General features: G+C 45.4%; 1 pseudogene; it reads left to right on the forward strand.

The window, feature by feature from the left end:
• The first annotated feature begins 588 nt into the window (after positions 1-588).
• LOC111974397 (xylosyl- and glucuronyltransferase LARGE2s-like) overlaps positions 589-13409 on the forward strand; it is a 31416-nt pseudogene continuing 18595 nt past the window's right edge.

The raw sequence follows: 13409 nt of genomic DNA on the forward strand, positions 1-13409 counted from the left end.
GCCTCACTTAAAGGCCTTTTAAACAGAGACACCAATGGCTTCAGCTCCTTAATTTGGGGGCAATTTATTTTTATTTGGTTCCCTTTTTCCCCATTTTTTTTTTAAAAAAAAGGGGCCCATGGGGTCTTTGATGTGAACAAGCCGCTGCTTAGAAATTACAGGTACAGTCAGGGTTTTTCCCTTGGCACCATTAACTATGCTCTACAATAATGTGGAATTCCACAAGGAAGTGTTGTATTCTGTTATGTTCTGTTTTAGTTCCATTCTATTTCAACCAAATCTGATGGTCTGACTGCAGTATCCGACTTTTATCCATAAGCATAGACATTGATGGTTAAGTTTAGGCATTAATTCAAAATGGTTAGGTAAGGGTTAAGGTTTGGGATAGGGTTTAAACCAGGGGTTGGAAACCGGTTCAGGGAAATAGAGCCGAAAACTGTAAAAACACTTTTTCAAGGAACAGAATGAAAACCGGTAACGGGAGTGATCTATGCTGTTCCGGGAAACAAATCCTTGTTTTAAAAGCATGGGAACTTGATAAGTACTTTATGTTCAGGCAAGAGGGGGAGGGATAAAGAGATAGGAAATATGACCTTCAGTGTTGAGGGTATGCTTACAACTGGTGTAAATAATTTCAGAATGGTTTATTTTCAGCACTTACACACAGAAAAAGAGAAAACATTTGATGAAAGATTAAAAGCAGATGTCTTACAGTATTTATCACTTGATGCAGCCAAGGGTTTCTGGGAAAAATCCCCTTCCTGATCTCACACTTGACCAGGGCTAACCTTCAATATGGGTGGATCACACTTACTATACTTTGGCAGCAAAGAGCAGTAACTGTTGCTTAAAAGTACAGCAAGGAAATGTATGAGGTATTTAGACATTGTTACGAATCCCTTTTTGCCCACAGTCTTAGGGGGGGGGGGGGGCATGGACCCGTAACATAACTCATGCAAATTATAACAGTGAAAAAGTGACAACAAATAACCAGACAAACATAAATCTAACATCAAACATCATGGTTTTTGTAACACACAGTAATGGGGGGGGGGGGGGGGGGGGGGGGCAGGAAATGGGGCTGAGGCTGGACCACAGGAAAGAAACAAATATCCAAAACACCCCACTAGTAACTAGGCCTACTTAATACAGCACTAACTAACTAACCAGAAAAATCAGTGGGTAGTCCACCAGTTCTAACTAGTATTTTAGACAAAGATATCTTACGGGTAGTGTATGCCCATGGGCGACTTGTCTTGACCTTCCCATAAAAACAGCACACAAACTATCCACAGAAACTCACAGGTATACAGGATCTCAAACTACAGCATCCGAAAACTACGGATAACACAGGAAATTCACAGATACTCACAGCATAAACAGATACTACAGGTAATACAGGATAATACAAGTTGACATGTAGGTTGCTTAACCAAACAAGAGATCTACAGAGAGATTGCATGACTGATAGATTGAGCACCAGAGAAAACAACTGACAGGGTTTTTAAACCAAGGGAAGGGAATGTGATGGGGTAAGAGAAAAGGAGCAGGTGTCTTCTGATTAGCGACTGATTGGTGACTGATGATCTGGGGAATGATATATTGCCACCTGTGGGGGAGAAGGAGAGAAAAGAAATACACACAGATACCTGTATCCGTAATAGACGTGAATGTATTTTGATGTTATAGTTGAATCAACTGTAGATTTGAGGTGATTGCTGAACATCGTTTTAAAGGCGGGGTGGCCAACCCTCGTCCTGAAGAGGGGCTCGTTGAGGTGGCTGAATCGTTTGAACACCTCTCTCCCTTCTCTTCTGTATCTGCAGGCCTTGGCTTCTCTTGCCCTATCCAATGTCAAAGTCTCTCCACAGCCGTCACTTACTCTGACTGTGACCCAGCATGGCTTTGGTGTGTTGTGGTTATTATTGTTTACTAATATAATTGTCTGTTGAATTATACGTTGGTTAATAGACTGGCACATGTCGAAGTTTCTCTCCAGTATGTTGTGGTTATTGTTGCTTTGTCTCTCTCTCTCTCTGGCATTATCAGCAGTGCTCTTTGTCCTGTTGTTTAGAGTCTGCGAGCTATAAGTGCACGTGTCAAGATGATAGTTAACGCGGGTGATGAGAATCCGTAGGAATGTGAGAGCCCTTGAGCAAACAAACACACACCTCGAGCACCCAAGCTTAAGCATCTGTGTTTTTGTTAAGTCAAGGCTGCACACTGAAGGCCGGATGTTCATTTGACAGTCTTGAGGGGTGTGTGTGCTAGTGTCAGTAGATAAAACCACAGGTTAGCGTTTTTTCGTCATGAATCTTATGCTGGAGTCAACTCTGCAGAGTGTCATTAGTTGATAGTCATAAAATCAGATTTTAAACCTTAACACACCGCTAACATTAATGCCTACCTTACACTTTCTCCTCTCTCGCTCACCAGAATTTTCACAACACAAAGCAAAGGCAGACCTCTTCTTTTATAAAACTCCCAAATATTTTTGACTTCTCTTTTAAATTGCCAGCTGCCATTCCAATCTTGTTTTCCTTCAGGCCTGCATCTAATTAAGGTGAAACGTGATTAATTAAGCTCATCATAAAACAAAGGAGAGGACCTGACTCTTATAGCCATTATACATTGAGGGGAGTAGAAAGAGAGCTAAGGAAATGGAGAATGAGAGAGTCTACCTGCACTTATTGCCAGTTGTGCACAATGCCTGGCTGTGGATAAACTGTGTATGTGCGTGCGGGTTTCTGTATTTTGTTTGAGATTACATATTTTAATTGTGCCCATGACAGTTCCGTGTCCTAACTTCTGCTTTGCTGAATATAAACTGCACTGTTATGCCACTAAAGCATTTTGTAACAGCATCATACTACCTTCTATCTCCTCATCTCTCCCTCCAGATGAGAGGATGCAGAGGAAGCAGATGAGCGACTGAGCCCCACCTGAGCCCTGACCCAGTCAACCTCCCACCCCCGCCCCCACCCGGCTTGTCTCCATCATGCACCTAGCCATTTCTGAGGTCGTCTGAAGCTGCTAGTGGCGTCTCTGACCGCCGTCATCCTGCTCACCTGGCTCTACCTGCTGGCTTGGAACCTGGAGAGTAGTAGTACCTGCCTGCGCCATGGTTACATGAAACTACTTTTCTACTTTCCCATTGAACTTGCAGTAGGAAGGAATGGGAACATGTTATGCATGTACTGTAACGACTTTAAAAACAGATTAAACATTGGTATACAGATGGCTGGATCTAATTTTGACATCCTGTTGCAGGAATTTGGAAATTGCAAACTTGTAGTGCATTCAAGGTTTAAAATGGCTTCTGAAGTTTGTAATTTCCATTTTAAGATGTCTGACTGATTTGCCCTAATGGAAATTAACTAAAAATAATGTTTACGACCTCAAATAACTGTAACGACCTTTGTTTTATGAACTTGGATATCGACTTTGCCACTTTGTGGCAGAGTCGATGTCATATAGGGCTACGAGCCAGAAGGTTGAGGGTTCGCCGACCACCACAGACAACTCACTCTCTCTGCCTGTTCATTATGGCCCTGCTACCACTGTAGCCATTGGGTGTTCGGCATTGCCATCTGCCATTGAGGAAATGCTTCCTTTGAAATCAATGGAAAGCTGCTTCACTGCCTGTGTTGTGCTCGCGATGTGTCACGTCCAATTGTCAGCGTCCAAACTCAAGAAATCAGAGGTTCAATGTCTCGATGCTGACTCAAAGATTCATTCTTAGTTACGTTGACTGCTAGGTTCAAAAGCAGCTTGTGAAATTAGAGGATCATTTAGTACAACCACTAGCAACAATTTAGTGAGTACTGTGAAAAACTGGACCAAAGCTATTGTACTTACGCCATAATCGATGAATATGGTACAGTAGGCAAAATAGAAAAGACTCTGCTCCTCTCTCAAACAACAAACTCTGTTGTAGCAGGTAAACATTCACATTACGTGACACTGATGGCAACGCAATGCATATAGTGGAGTGAAGAGTAACACTACAATCAGACTGCAGAAATGATCAGCTAGGGGGAAATCAGATTTTTCATATAATGTATTTGCAATACATTTTTCACGAACAAGTTTCTGTGCCAATGCACTCCACAACCAATAAAAACCAAAGGCATTACTGGACTTCGGGCACTTCAATATCATGTTTTGCATTTTCAACACCGCAATAAATAGATGTCAATCTCGACAAACAGAAAATGCATCCCTCAATACCTTGGGCCTAGTATACCTTGTWGCTTATTCTTTAGATGTTTGGGGCTTCTGGTGAACCACTGGACTAGCACACTTGCCAGTGTCACGCCCTGACCTTAGAGAGCCTTCTTATTTCTCTATTTGGTTAGGTCAGGGTGGGCATTCTAGTTTTTCTGATTCTTTGTTGGCCGGGTATGGTTCCCAATCAGAGGCAGCTGTCTATCGTTGTCTCTGATTGGGGATCATACTTAGGCAGCCCTTTTTCCACCTTTAGTTTGTGGGATCTTGTTTGTGTGTAGTTGCTTTCTGCACTGCATATAGCTTTATGTTCGTTTTTTGTATTTTGTTGTTTTTTCGGTGTCATTTAAATAAAAGTAAAATGTAAGCCTACCACGCTGCACCTTGGTCCAATCCATCTCTAAACGAACGTGACAGCCAGAGTCTTTAGGTTGTCGCTATAGCAAGGTTTCCAACCACTTGGTGACAGATTTATTTGAATATTAAAACATTTGCATAAAAACTATGTGCAATTTCCCATCAGAGGTGTTTCCATCAAATTGACTTGTTGCGTTAACTTAGTRTGCATAAAAATAACTATTGCGGTTAAATTCCCGTGTACCAAAAAAAAAAAGAAGGTAAATGGGTTCCATCGCATTTTAAACTCTAGGCCTACTGATGGTTTTGTCTCAAATAATATTGCGTAGGTATAGCAAATGTGCCCAATCTGGTATTCATCACCATGCACTTTCACCACCCTGTAAAGTTCATCAACTTATTTCATATGTAGCAAAATAAACTGCATGCTTTCCCATGATGTCGTGACAATCTTTATCCAACGTACTTTACTCGCATAAAAATGACGAATGGGAACCTGGTTAATATGATGCCAGAATTAGGACAAACTTGCYCATGCCTACAGTAGACTTTTGAAGTAGCACATAAAAGGTAAAACATTTTAAAAGTTAATATTGAGGCATGATTGAAGCGTTAGGTTCTAGGTGCACAAGGAAGGGCCGCTCGGATTGGAGAGGAAGCAGAGCGTGCGTTAAGCTTTACAGAATACCTGGGCCTGCTGACAGCATACAGTTGTATATGGCCACATTACTATAGGACGACTTGGAAGAATGATTGTCTGRAACAGACAGCACATCTCAGTATCAGAAGTAAAAAATACAGCCAGGATGGTCTGCTACTGTGCTTTTCTAGACCTTAACTCTCAATATTAGGAAGTRATTCCGAATGTTTGGTGTACTCAATGTAGTCTACCAGTCTCTTGCCCTCTATCCACCATTCATTACGGTGACAAACAGTGGTAGGTGGCACCATTTATCAAGGTCTGCAATAGGTCTAACTGGCAGTTCATGCCACACATAAAAGCATTCAAACTGATTCTTTTTATTTTTTTAAACATTTTTGTTACCTTACAGCCTTATTCAAAAATGTATTAAATTAAACCAATGTATTTAGCAATCTACACACAAAACCGCATAATGACAAAGCAAAAACATTTTTGCAAATGTATTTAAAACAAAACAGAACAGAAATATCTTATTTACATAAGTATTCAGACCCTTTGCTATGAGACTCGAGATTGAGCTCAGGTGCATCCTGTTTCCATTGATCATCCTTGAGATGTTTTATACAACTTGTTTGGATTCCACCTGTGGTAAATGTAATAGAATAAACATTTGGAAAGGCACACACCTGTCTATATGGTCCCAGCAGTTGACAGTGCATGTCAGAAGCAAAAACCAAAGCCATGGAGGTCGAAGGAATTGTCCGGTAGATCTCGAGACAGGATGTTGTCGCGGCACAGATCTGGGGGAAGGGTCCAAAAACATTTCTGCAGCATTGAAGGTCCCCAAGATCAGTGGCCTCCATCATTCTTAAATGGAAGAAGTGTTGGATCGGGGTTCAAGTTCCGGGCTCTGGCTGGGGCCACTCAAGGACATTCAGACACTTTCCCAAAGCATTTTTAATTACATTTACATTTAAGTCATTTACGCAGACGCTCTTATTCCAGAGCGACTTACAAATTGGTGCATTCACCTTATGACATCCCAGTGGAACAACCACTTTACAATAGTGCATCTAAATCTTTTAAGGGGGGGGGGGGGTTCAGAAGGATTACCTTGTATCCTATCCTAGGGGTAGTCCTTGAAGGGGGGGGTTTCAAGGTTGTCTCCGGAAGGTAGGTGATTGACTCCGCTGTCCTGGCGTCTGTGGCAGGGGAGTTTGTTCCACCATTGGGGTTGCCAGAAGCAGCGAACAGTTTGACTGGGCTGAGCGGGAACTGTACTCCTCAGCTGGAGGGGGAGGCGAGCAGGCCAGAGGTGATGGAACGCAGTGCCCTTGTTGGGTGTAGGGCCTGATCAGAGCACTGAAGGGTACTGCAGGTCCCCGTTTTCCCCTCACAGCCCGTAGGCAAGCACCATGGTCTTGTAGCGGATGGCGGGGGTCCCCCAAAAACTTATTGAAGCCAGTGGAGACGAGCGGATGAAGCGGGGTGACGTGAGAGAACTTGGGAAGGGTTGAACACCAGACGGGCTGCGGCCGTCTGGATGAGTTGTAGGGGTTTAAATGGCACAGGCAGGGAGCCCAGCCAACAGCGAGGTTGCAGTTAATCCAGACGGGGAGATGACAATGCCTGATTAGGAACCTGCGCCGCTTCCTGTGTGACGCAGGTCGTGTACTCTGCGGATGTTGTAGAGCATGAACCTACAGGAACGGGCCACCGCCTTGATGTTAGTTGAGAACGACAGGGTGTTGTCCAGGATCACGGCCAACGGTTCTTAGCGCTCTGGGAGGAGGACACAATGGAGTTGTCAACCGTTGATCGGCGAGATCATGGAACGGGCAGTCCTTCCCCGGGGGAAGCAGCACTCCGTCTTGCCGAGGTTCAGCTGTGAGGTGGTGGTCCGTCATCCACACTGATAGTGTCTGCCAGACATGGCAGAGATGCGATTCGCCCACCTGGTCATCAGAACGGGTAAAGGAGAAGATTGAATTGTGTGTCGTCTTGCATAGCAATGATAGGAGAGACCATGTGAGGTTATGACAGAGCCAAGTGACTTGGGTGTTATAGCGAGAATAGGGAGAGGGCCTAGAACAGAAGCCTGGGGACACCAGTGGTGAGAGGCACGTGGTGAGGAGACAGATTCTCGCCACGCCACCTGGTAGGAGCGACCTGTCAGGTAGGACGCAATCCAAGCGTGGGCCGCGCGCGGAGTGCCCAACTCGGAGAGGGGTGGAGAGGAGGATCGGATGGTTCACAGTATCGAAGGCAGCGATTAGGTCTAGAGAGGATTGAGAGCAAGAGGAGAGAGAGTTAGCTTTATAGCAGTTGCGAATCGCCTCCGGATACAGAGAAGAGCAGCTCAGTTGAATGACTAGTCTTGAAACCTGGATCTTGTATTGGATCAAGAAGTCATTTGAGAGAGTATGCGGAGAGCTGGCCAAGGACGGCAACGTTCGAGAGTTTTGGAGAGAAAAAGAAAGAAGGGATATATGGTCTGTAGTTGTTGACATCGGAGGGAATCGAGTGTAGGTTTTTTCAGGCAGGGGTGCAACTCTCGCTCTCTTGAAGACGGAAGGACGTAAGCCACGGGTTCAAAGGATGAGTTGATATGAGCGAGTGAGGTAAGAGAAGTCTTCTCCGGAAATGGTCTGGCAGAAGAGAGGAGGGGATAGGGTTCAAAGCGGGCAAGGTTGTGGGCGGCCGCCGTCACAAGACGCGAGATTTCATCTGGAGAGAGAGGCGAGAAAGAGGTCAGAGCACAGCGGTAGGGCCGTGTGAGCAGAACAGCGGTGTCGTTTGACTTAGCAACGAGGATTCGGATTCGTCACCTTCTTTCAAAAATGAGTTGACGAAGTCATCGCAGGAGAGGGAAGGAGGGGAGGAGGAGGGAGGAGATTCGAGGAGGAAGGAGAAGTGCAAAAGAGCTTCCTAGGTCCCTAGAGGCAGACTGCTTGGATAATTAGAGTGTAGAAATGCCTTAGCACCAGGACAGAAGAGGAAAATGTAAGAGGAGGAGTGAAAGGATTGCCGGTCCGCAGGGAGGCGAATTTCCTCCATTTCCGCTCAGGCTTGCCCGGAGACCGTTCGTGTGAGCTCGCAATGAGTCGTCGCAGCACGAGCACAGGAAGGGAGGACCGAGCCGGCCTGGAGGATAGGGGACATTGAGAAGAGAGTCAAAGGATGCAGAAAAGGGCGGAGCAGGAGGTTGAGGACGGCAGAATCAGGAGGATAGTTGGAGAAGGCTTGAGCAGGAGGAAAGAGATGATAGGATGGAAGAGGAAGAGTAGCGGCGAAGAGAGCGAATGTGGGACGGGCCGCGATACCATCCGAGTAGGAGGCAGTGTGGGAAGTGAGGATGAGAGCTGAGAGGGAAAAGGATACAAGGTTAGTGTCGGAGACTTGGGGGAGTTGCAATGAGGTTAGTGAGAGACAGCATCTAGTAAAGATGATGGTCGAGCGTATTTGCCTGCCTTGTGGAGTAGGGGGGGAAGGTGAGAGGTGAGCGTCAAAAGAGAGAGGCAGTGAAGAAGGAGGGACGCAGAGAGGAATGAGTCAAGGTAGACCGTGGGAGGTTAAAGTCACCAGAATTGAGAGGTGAAGCCGTCGCTCAGGCAAAGGAGGCTTATCAGGGCATCAAAGCTCATTGATTTGAACTCTTCCAAAGGGAACGCTGCGAGGGCCGATAAATGATAAGGATGTTAAGGCTTGGAAAGGCTTGGTAACTGAACAGCATGGAATTCAAAGGAGGCGAAAGACAGGATGGGTAAGGGGAGAAAGGACGAGAAGAAGACCACTTGGAGAGATGAGGACCCGGATGCCGCCACCCCCGCTGACCAGAAAGCTCTCGGGTGTGTGCGAGAACACGTGGGCAGACGAGGAGAGAGCAGTAGGATAGTAGCAGTGTATTCTGTGATCCATGTTTCCGTGCAGTGCCAAAGAAGTCGAGGACTGGAGGAAGCATAGGCTGAGAATGAACTCTGCCTTGTGGCCGCAGATCGGCAGTTCCAGAGGCTGCCGGAGACCTGGGACTCCACCTGGGTGGTGCGCGCTGGGACCACCCAGGTTAGAGGTGGCCGCGGACCACGCGGTGATGAAGCGTTTGTATGCGTCTGTGCAGAGGAGGAGAGAACAGGATAGGACAGACACATAGTTGACAGACTACAGAAGAGGGCTACGCTAATGCGAAAGTGAGATTTGAATGACACGCTGAACTACACGTCTCTCGAATGTTCCAGAAAGTTAGCTGCGTGGCAGAAAATCTTATTGACCAAGAATTATTAAAATGATTACAGTACTGCGAGTGGGCTTAGACTAGCAGTGGCTGCGTTGTTTGACTTTGTTGAGAGTGTCGCCAAAGCCACTCATGTGTTGTCTTGTCTGTTTGCTTAGGTGTTGTTGTCCTGTTGGAAGGTGAACCTTCGCCTCAATTCTGAGGCCCTGAGCGCTCCGAGAGGTTTTCATCATCTGTGGAAAAATCTGCGGTCTGTAAGTACTGCCCGTTCCGAAGAACCTTGCGAAGGCACAGATGAGGAAATGTGGGCTAGATAGAATAAAATGATATAATAAATCCTGCGAATGTAAACCAGCGGAAAAAAACACCTTACCCTCCCCCTGTGCCCAATAAAAATAAAATAAATTTAATATACATTTTTAAAAACACAACTTTCCCATTTCCATCTGCCTAACAATTCACCATTTCCTCTTGCTGCCGGATTATAATCCTGCTGTGTGAAACTGGCTCAAGATAGAGCATCTGTACTAAAAATCTTGTAGGCTGTTCGAGATTCTAAGATTTCTTTGTCCTAGAATTGCTTCGGTTACTTTCGTGACTTCTGAGAATCAAGCAAGGCTCTTCGGCAAATTTCTGTGCTTAAGTGTTCTTAGGCAGTCTGTTTATGATTGTCAGTATCCTGTTGTAAACAAAAACAATAGACCCTGGACATACTGTCAAACACTCCTAAATCCAATTAAAGATGCGCGCCCTAATTAATAAACACACACACACAATTTGCATGCAAATCCTCTCTCACACATACTGTACCTAAGATGACTGATGGGGTGTTATAGTGCAGTCTGTTCACTTCAGCTCTACGGAATAGCCGTAGGAAGCAGTGAATTACTGTGTCCACACTAGAGGACAAGGCTGTCCTTGTACAGTATCAGTGCTGGGTCTGACTGTCTACATATCAGTATTTCTATCTCACCCACCTTCCTCTAAGCGACCAGGAACAGGGTGTGACATTTCAGCTCTGTCGGCCAGCTGCTCCTCAGACAGGGTGTCAAACAGACAGAGGTGGGTTGATGAGAGACAAAGAAGTCGAAATACTATCTTTTCAACACTGCAAGTGAAGTGTACACTTTCTTCCCTCGTGTTATACAACTCTAGAAATGAAAGACTTAATTCAACCCTAATCCTAATTCTCCTCTCCCCCTTTTTCCCCCTCTTCCTCCCACTCCCCTTCAGATGGGCGTTCTCTCCTCCTGTCCCCCTGTCTGTCAGASACCCCCGAGGCACGGGTTCTAGAGCGGGCGGTTCTAGAGTCGCGGGTGCGCGAGATGGAGGAGGAGAACAGGCAGATCCGCTTGCAGCTCAACCACTTGCAGGGCACGGCTGGCCAGCCCGCCGACGGCGGTAACTACGGCAATGCGGCATGGGGGGCATCAGCTGACACTGGGCCCGAGGATGTGGAGAACACYGCGGAGGAGAGAGCCAATCACACCGAGTGTCCCCGTTCGCCCACCGTACTGAAGTGTGAGGTGAGCCAYGGATCAGAAACGTACTTTAGCGCAGCTCGTTTTTTTAGCTGTTTGTTTAGCTTCACTGTTTGGTCATTGGTTTTAAGTTGGTATGTCAGATCTACTGTCCGTGGTGTTCGTGTGTTTTGGATAAACTAACATAGACATAAGTAATATGGCTGTAGTGCTAAAAGGTAAACATAGGGAATCGATATTCCCAGCAGTGTTGATGGCATAGCTTGTGGTTAATTCTGCTCTCCTGTGCAGCTGATCCATGTAGCGTGCGTGTGTGCCGGTCACAACGCCAGCAGAGATGTGGTCACCCTGGTCAAGTCCATCCTGTTCCACAGGTAACACAACAGAGCTTCACATACAACTACACCTACTGCTATAGCTACAGCTACACCGGATATAGCAAGTGGTTGTTTATTCTACTTGATGAATTTTCAACTAAGGCTGATGTCAATTCAAAGGCCACTTGTAAAAATGATAATTAATTATTGGACTCATGGGAAGTTGTGACTTTAGGGAAGGTCAGGCCCTTAATCAGAGAGATTAAGCACTTGAGTAGCTCTTGGCATATGTATTTCTCTCTCTCTCTCTTTCTCTCTCTCAGGAGAAACCCTCTCCATTTCCACTTCATCACAGACGCAGTAGCCAATCAGATCCTGAGTTCTCTGTTCCAGTCCTGGATGGTTCCGTCTGTACAAGTTAGCTTCTATGACGCAGACGAACTCAAGGTAAATACCCCCCCCCACTTTTACAGTATTTTCTTTTGATGAGCTCTAGCTCAGTGATGGGCACCTAAGGTCCTCAGGGGCCTGAGTGTCTGCTCTATCTTTTATATCAGTGTTCAGGAAATCATTTGTCTTCACTGTGAGCAACCATTGACATTAAAGGGAATTCCACCACTTTCCAAACAATCAGTTGGCAGGAGAAAGAGAAATCCAGTTGACACAGAGACCATCCTTGCTCTCATTCAATTTTCCTTGTTCTACATGCTCTTTTACACTCGCCTTCTCCTCCCTTTCCCTACTCTTACAACAGTGATGTGTCACCTCACTCCTTTTCCTCTCGCCTCTCCTCTCAGTCAGTATGTGTCTGTGTAAATCGAAAAATCATCACCCATTCTCTCAGCCTCCACAAGCTTAGCGGGAACAAAGCTCTTTGTGCTCCACAATTTCTTCGCAACCTACTCAGTTTTCATATAACTCAGTTCTCAAACGAAAGAAGGAAACACTGCATCTGTCTGCAGCTGATTATATTTGCAAATGATTCACTTATGCAACAGTATCCGCATTCTGCAGAATCAGAGAATTAATGATAGACATGGTTTCCCAGATCATGCCAAAAGTTGTGCAGTTTCAGTATTCATTGGGTAACCTTGGGTATTAAAACAGATATATTTTCCAGATTTGATGCTATACGTAGTAAACAGGTAGTAATGCTCCCACTTGTTCCACCTCTGTTTTAAAGGGTCTTTTATACTAAAGGATCTTAGGGAAACAGATGGGTGTCCTGCGCAAGTTAGCTTATTTAAAGGAAGGAGAATACCCTTACACACCTGACAAAGAGCCACAGTGGTGTTTGCTTCTAATTACATTATTTTTCATACCTTCAAACTTTATATTCCCTTTTCTTTTGAAATCAACATTTTCTGTGAGGTCTAAGTTCTTCAACCTCACTCTTGCTTTCTCTCTCCATCTTCTCTCTCTCTCCAGTCGGAGGTTGTCATGGATACCTAACAAGCACTACTCAGGTATCTACGGCCTGATGAGCTGACCCTAACCAAGGGCGCTGCCCTTCTTGACCTCAACAAAGGTCAATCGTCCTGGATACGGACATCACCTTCGCCACCGAGCATCGTGAGTCTGGGCCATCTTCAGGAAGTTCAGCTGGTATGACCTTGAATAAACTTTTTCTGGTGATTGAAAAATGTATTAATTGGTTAGTGATAAATCCCGAGAACAATAATCCATTTGATAATCTCGTAGTTCAAAAACTGTCTGAAAGACTCCACCTTCATTACCAGCATTTTAAAATCTGGAATTATGATTGGTGATGCTGTGATTGCAGACAAGCAGGTGATAGGTCTGGTGGAGAAACCAGAGTGACTGGTACCTGGGGGAACCTGTTGGAAGAACCACAAACCCTGGCCGCCCTGGGACGAGGCTTCAACACTGGGGTCAATCCTGCTCTACCTGGAGAGGCTGCGACGGATTGGCTGGCGGAGCAGATGTTGGAGGCTGACCCGCGAGAGAGAGCTAATGAGCATATGCTCAGTTACCGTCGCTGGCGGACCAGGTCTGTTTATTTACATTTTTCTAAAGATTCTATTCTATCTTTATTCAGAATATTATTAGATTACTCTTTAGATCATTTTTTCTTCTTTTTCTTGAGGAATGGTCAGAGTGCCAGAACATGATTACAAATAATTTGTAGACGC

Source organism: Salvelinus sp. IW2-2015, linkage group LG15 (assembly GCF_002910315.2).
Source record: "Salvelinus sp. IW2-2015 linkage group LG15, ASM291031v2, whole genome shotgun sequence".
NCBI classification, from domain to species: domain Eukaryota; kingdom Metazoa; phylum Chordata; class Actinopteri; order Salmoniformes; family Salmonidae; genus Salvelinus; species Salvelinus sp. IW2-2015.